Consider the following 8,611-nt stretch of genomic DNA (forward strand, 5'->3'; position numbering starts at 1 on the left):
TCCAGACCCTTCTCCATCAGATCACACTGCTGCCTCCACTCTGACAGCTGCTGGGCCTGGGAGCACACACACACACACAAAGAGATGTTACACACACACACACAAACACACACACAAAGAGATGTTACACACACACACACACACACAGACGTCACACACACAGAGATGTTACACACACACACACACACAGACGTCACACACACAGAGATGTTACACACACACACACACACACACAAAGAGATGTTACACACACACACACACAGACGTCACACACACAGAGATGTTACACACACACACACACACACACAGATGTTACACACACACACACACAGATGTTACACACACACACACACACACACACACACACACAGATATGTTACACACACACACACAGAGAGACATCACACACACACACACACACAGATGTTACACACACACACACACACACACACACACACAGAGAGAGACGTCACACACACACACACACAGAGAGAGACATCACACACACACACACACACACAGAGATGTTACACACACACACACACACACACAGAGAGACGTCACACACACACACACACACACACACACACACACACAGAGAGAGACATCACACAAACACACACACAGAGAGAGACATCACACACACACACACAGAGATGTTACACACACACACACACACACACACACACACACAGAGAGACATCACACACACACACACACACACAGATGTTACACACACACACACACACACACAGATATGTTATACACACACACACACACACAGAGATGTTACACACACACACACACACACACACACAGACGTCACACACACACACACACACACAGACGTTACACAGACACACACACACACACACACACACACAGATATCACACACACACACACAGACACACACACACACACACACACACACAGATATCACACACACAGACACACACACACACAGATATCACACACACACACAGACACACTGATATCACACACACACACACAGACGTCACACACAAACACACACACACACACACACACACATACACACACACACACACACACACACTCACACACACACACACACAGACATCACACACACACACACACACACACAGACACACACACAGACGTCACACACAAACACACACACACACACACACACACACACAGATGTCACACACAAACACACACACACACACACACACACACACAGAGACATCACAGACATCACACACACACACACACACACACACTTCTCTCACACACACAGACATCAAACACACACACACATACACACACACCCACACACACACACACACATCACACACACAGACATCACACACACTTCCATCAGGTCCATAGAGCACAGAACGATACAATTCTCAGCGTGTTTTCTTTTGTTAAAAAGAGTATTTATACTTTCTGAGTTCACACGTTGATGTAATACAAGAGAGCCTACAAAACACACCAACGTGTCAACAACACACGAGTTCACAACCTGACTGGGATCAAAGCCGGGATTTTCCTTTAGCAACGTTTTACCCCCCAGGTGACTCCTGTTCACCAAACACTGGGCTTCGGTTCAGGGAGCTAACACTAGTGTTCAGATCTCAGGCACGGCTACTCTCTACCACCTCCGCTACCTGTAGGGATGCGTCCCGAAGTTCTTGCCTTCATTGGTAACTCACTAATTGCCCTAATCTTTACCTTCGTTAAATCCCTCTGTTGTTGTTGTGCGCAATTAATCACCTGATTGAGCAGGTTGGATATTGAACAGAAGGTGCCAGGTACTTTCCATGTAAAATGTTATTCGTGAGTGATTGGGGGACAACAATATCAGCATCTCTATAAACAGACACACGCACACACACACACACACACACACACACACACACACACACACAAACACAGACAGACATCCCTATAAACAGCTTCATCAGTCCGTGAACAATCTCTCCTCTTTTTAACATCATTCCATCCATGAAAGACAAACAGGTAATTACAAACTACAGTACCTGGCGGCTTCAAAGAAATAACAAATAAATAATTTAAGATAATTATGCATGTAGGATGCTGGTGCGTGTGTGTGTGTGGGGCTGGGCACGTGTGTGTCCTCAATAGTTAAACAGAGCGGGTGAGAACACTGTGTCCGTAATTATAATTTTAAAATGCAGTATCGAACACAAAAGCACAAAGTGTGAGTTATTTCATAATGACAGTGTTGTGGATTTCATTGATTCTTAATAGATTGAGTAAAACTTATAAAGCACAAAGAGCTTAAATCAATTGTCTCCTTTTATTAAGCAAAGTCACATGAGCGCAGAGAGAAAAGAGCAGACAAAAAGCCAGAAGCCCCCAACGATGGGCGGGACTCATATTTATAGAACTGTCCTTGGTCACAAGGTCACTATTCTTGGGAACCAATCATATTATACAAATCTGTGATCGCACAAGTTATGGGCCCTGTCCATAGTCAGAATTATTCACTGCGCCACAGATCTCGGCCCATCCCTTACAGGAAGGAAATGGGCCTTCCTTGAATGCTGCTAGATTCACCAAACTGTAGAAAGACTTCAATTTCTCAGTATATAAATCTACTAAAAAAACAACAGTGTGCTGGAAACTGTCTTACCCCAAAACATCATTTGATTAATCATAGAAACACAACTCCCACACTGAGAACCCACTGGCTGTACTGAGAACTGTCTCAGCGCACAGCCGTACATTACCGTGGGTTGAACAGATTAACGTGGTCAACATCTAGTCAAATAAACATGAGGTGTATTTGGTTTCTGTTTGTTTTCCTGTAAATCGCATCGCATTGCATCTGTGTATGAAATGAAATGTGCTATAAAAATAAGTCTGATTTGATATTAATACACAAAAGATAGATTTATGGTTTTATTCAAATGAACGATTGCTCACCACACACACACACACACACACACACACATATACATACATCACATACACAGACATCACACACACACACACACATCACACACATCACATACACACAGACATCACACACACACACACACACACACACACACACAGACATACATCACACACACACACGCACTGACACACAAATACAGACACACATCACTCACACACACACATACACACACACACACACAGACATACATCACACACACACACACACACACACACATCCAGACACACATCACACACACACACACACACACACACACACACACACACATTACATACACACAGACATCACACACACACACACACACACACACACACATACATCACATACATACACACACACACACACATCACACACACACACACACACACACACTCACAGACATACATCACACACACACACACACAAACACACACACACACACACACACATTACATACACACAGACATCACACACACACACACAGACACACATCACACACACACTTCCTTCTTCCAGTAATGCAGATGAACGATTGCGCTGCTCTGTGCTCCTCAGACATCCCCCCCAAACACACACACACACACACACACACACACACACACACACACACACACAGAGACAGACATCCTTCTTCTATGCAGATGAACGATAGCTCTGCTGTCCTCAGATCAGGCGTCCAGCGGGCGTTAGCGCTGAGCAGGGAGCGACCCTGGTGTAATTGGGAGTCGACCCCTGTACTCCCCATTCTTCCTAGGACATCTACGAGCGGACGATCTAAACATATTATGAAAGGTTAATGAATCTGTTTCGGACACATAACTCAAGCGCGTTAAGCGGTCCCCTACAATAATACTAATGTAATCCGGCGGAAATTAGCAATTGATTTTGCAGTGCCACTCGCGATTGATCCACCCCACCGGTGGATGGGGGCCTCTCTGCTAGATTAAGTGCTCGGGATCATATAATAAATTGTCTCTTAAATGCCGATACCATGTGGGCTGACTGTATCGATGGCCTGTTCCACTCCTCCGGGTCAACGGTGTCTAATTCATGTATTCAACTGCATCAGATCCATGTTTCTGAGTTTGCTGCCAAACAAGAAATCATTAAACTCACAACGTTCTCTGGCAAAGGAAACCCCCGACTACATTTGTGACGTTTGTCAAGAACATAAAGTTTTAATGGTGTTGTGGCAGTCGACTAACGATTAATTGCGGCGCAAAACTGTGTTATTGGTGCGAGGTGCGATCGTGTTGCTCAGTGAACTGTAGGGAGAAGTCATAGGAAGACTGTACCCCAGAGTACCCCCAGAGTACCCCAGAATACCCCAGAGTACCCCAGAATACCCCCAGAGTACCCCAGAGTACCCCCAGAGTACCCCAGAGTACCCCCAGAGTACCCCAGAGTACCCCAGAGTACCCCCAGAGTACCCCAGAATACCCCAGAGTACCCCAGAGTACCCCAGAATACCCCAGAGTACCCCAGAGTACCCCAGAATACCCCAGAATACCCCCAGAGTACCCCAGAATACCCCAGAGTACCCCCAGAGTACCCCAGAGTACCCCAGAGTACCTCCAGAATACCCCAGAACACCCCAGAGTACCCCAGAGCACTGGCGGACTCAGGGGTGGGGGGCAGGGGGGGCGACCGCCCCTCCTGGTGCCCCCACGGTTGAAAAACGTCTGTCTTAAGTGCCCTTTTGAGTGGCAAAAATGCCCTTTTGAGTGGCGATAATGCAAGGAGGTGCCCGATTGGTGCCCCTCCAATGGTCTAAACTTGACCATGTGCCCCCACAGTTGAAAGACGTTGCACTAAAGTGCCCTTTTGAGTGGCAAAATTAGAGGATGTGCCCTATTTGCTGCCCTTCCAATGGTCTAAACTTGACCATGTGCACTGATGGGGTCCCATCTTGTGCAGTAGGTGCCCTTTTTTTCTCTTTGCCCCCCCTGCCCTTCAAACAGCCTGAGTCCACCACTGCCCCAGAGTACCCCAGAGTAGGCTACCCCAGATACCCCAGAGTACAGGAAGCTTAGGTTGTGGGTTCGATTCCCGCTGGGACCATATACACTGACAAATGTATTATCACTGCAATGTAAGTTGCTTTGGATAAAAGCGTCAGCTAAATGGTCTATATTATTATTTATTATTATTATTATTATTATTATTATTATTATTATTATTATTATTATTATGATATTATATAGCCTTACTTTCTCGTCCCGTTCCTCGTTGACACGTCCCAGTCTCTCTGTGGAGCTCCTGATCTGCTCCTGACATCTGCAGATGCTGATCTTGGCTGAGATGCAGGACAACAACAGTTAAAAACATTGTAACGTTGACAGTAAAAGGTAGTCGTCTACTATATGCAGCATTGTGTAATAATTCAATAAAGATAGGCCAATGGTTAGCTGCTGAAATGTGTTAATGTAGCTACATTGTACATGGGTGGTTAAACACCAGTTGTCATCAGGCCTGTTAGCCTGTTACACACACACACACACACACACACACACACACACACACACACACACACACAGACACACAGACAGACACACAGATATCACACACACACACAGACGTCACACACAAACACACACACACACTCACACACACAGACATCACACACACACACACACACACACACACACAGACACACACACACACACACACTCACACACAAACACACACACACACACACACACACACACACACAGACACACACACACACTCACACACAAACACACACACACACACACACACACACACAGAGACATCACACACACACACACACACACACACACACACACACACACACTTCTCTCACACACACAGCCTGTTAGCCTGTTAGCCTGTTAGCCTGTTAGCCTGTTAGCTCAGCCATATTCACCTTCTTGACATTGTCTTGTTTTCTCCGATATCGCTTGTTCAGTTTGTAGGATTTGTTGGAAGAGAGTATCCAGACTCATACCTGTGTTTTAATTAAATAGCCTATACATATAATATCATATAAAAGCGTAAATGCAAAAACAATCGAGGGCTAACAAGCTCAAACAAACCAACTGTCTGTCAGGTCCTTTACTGAGGTGAATGGAGTGTCGCGAGATGACCGTTTTCCCGCCGCTAGTAGCTGCATGCGCGCGTGTGTGATCATCTAATTGGTCCGGCCGTCACACACGCGCGCAGCTACTAGTGGCGGGAACACAGTCATCTCGCGACACTTCATTCACCATAGTCAAGGACCTTAGTAACGGACCATAGTAACGGACCTTAATAATAATAATAATAATAATAATAATAATAATAACTTTTTATTTGTATAGCGCTTTTCCAGCAAATGTTGCAGCTCAAAGTGCTCCAATCAGATTCAGATTCATTTATTTATTCAAGGGACAGTGATATAACAAAAAGAAATTGTAAATACACCAGAGTTAGCCCGAAAGCTAGTTTTCATCCGCAGTCCCTATGCCATGATGTTGTATACGGCTCCCTGGAGGAAAAAAGTACATTTAAAAGATAAAATATAGGTAGACCTAGGCACAAAAAAATAGACAGGACAAGCATTTAGCTTAAGGGCATAACATAGGGGGTTAAAAGAGCAAGCAACATATAAACACAATCATTATATAATCTTAATTTAATTATTTTGTTCAATATTATATTAACTAATATTGCAAATATTAGGGAGGAACCCGACCGCTGCTGGTTGTCCTTCACGTTGCTGTCACCCCCTCGGTACACACACACACACACACACACACACACACACACACACACACACACACACACACACACAAACACACACACACACACACACACACACACACACATACAGACACACATCACTCACACACACACACACACACACACACACACATACAGACACACATCACACACACACACACACACACACACATACAGACACACACACACACACACACACAGACACACATCACACACACACACATACAGACACACATCACACACACACACACACACACACACACACACACACACATACAGACACACATCACACAGTAGCCTACCCCAGTGTTCCCACGGCAGATTCACTACTAGTCGAGTCCCCCTTCTCAGCCATTAGTCCCCCTGGCCTCAGTATTGTTTGACGTTTCCTAGCGCAGTCAGCAATCAATAACTTTAATTCGGTGCCATTTTGCCCCTTCAAAGATTTGTCACATAATTCTTTACTTTAACCAATTTCCTTGAGCGCTGCTTTGAGAGAATGCTTTTGAGCCGGTGCCACGAAGCGCATTACAGTGTGAACGCCTGCTCGTTTATAAGAGCCAGACTGCATCATTCTGAAGTTCATTTGCGAAATTAATAGTAAATATTGATTGAAGCGTTTCATAAATCCTCCGGGTTGATACCATGGTCACCTTCACGCGGTTCGCCATTTAGGTTAAAATAGCAAAGTCATCAAATTATAAGAGCCAGACAATTAATAACATTATGTATCTTTCTCTTATAGTCAGAACAGATTGCAGTTGTCACTGAGAGGCTGCATTTTAAATGATAGGCCCCTAGACTGACTCACTTTTTTCTTTTGGGTTATATTATATATGAACAGACCATCGCAATTAGTAATACTCTCATTGGGGAAAGCCAATCCATTTGGCCTTAGAGTTCTCTCCTTTGTATTATAGCCAGGACCCCCCCCCCCCCCCCCCCCCCCTCCCATTTGGACCCATTTGAGTATTAAAGCATCGAGTCAGGCTGATTGAATGCCATGGGAGGGGGGCAAGATTGTTGATTGATTCGGTCAACAGTCAATGTTCTCTAATGTATAGAGGAGCCCTTGAGCATGGCTGCTGTCTGTATTCAGCTCATAGCGGATTACTGACTAGTGATCGATGAGTCGCATGGATTATGTCTCACTTAATCTGATGCATCTCTGTGTTATTAAGGCTTGTGCGAATCTGGGCAAAACGTATGCTATATTATAGGCCCTATCAGACTAATTATTAGTGAATTATGAGCAGGCTACACAATACTTATAAGCCACTTAATTTTGAGTAACTGTGATCCGATTGGATTTATAGCTGGCTGTTTCTAGTGTGATACCCTGCAGCGGTTAAACTACAGATTGCTTGGATTAATGCAACACGCATACGAATAGTTGTATGATTTTTTTTTTGTATCATGAGGCTGTTTTATAATCAACCAGCAGGTGGCAATGTTCACCCATGTTCCTCATCGTCCTCCAGACCAGCAGGGAACAGCCTATGTAGGGTAGGGTCTATAGCATGGACCTATGGACTGACTCTAATTATGGACTATGGTTCGCAGTGAGAAGCACAACATACTCTGTAACACACATTTAAAAAAATAAAAACACGGACATGTTATAGGCTAGGATTGTATCTTGTATGTTCTTGTGTATTGTATTTTCTTTGTATGTTTCTTGGTGTGCTGTTCTTGTATGTTCTTGTCTTTGTGGTTCTTTGTGTACCATCGAGGACCACGTTGGAAACAAGTGTTTCAGTAGACTTGTACATGCTGTCCTCTGGGGATGTACTCTCTGGACTTTGTACCCAAATAAAAAATCAATCAATCAATAGACCCTCTTAAACCTGTCTTTTATATAGGCCGCATTCATGTGAACCCACAGCGCGTTCTAGGATAGCGGCCAACATTACATCAGCGTC

Source organism: Nansenia antarctica (assembly GCF_963989245.1).
Source record: "Nansenia antarctica genome assembly, contig: SCAFFOLD_363, whole genome shotgun sequence".
Classification (NCBI taxonomy): Eukaryota; Metazoa; Chordata; class Actinopteri; order Argentiniformes; family Microstomatidae; genus Nansenia; species Nansenia antarctica.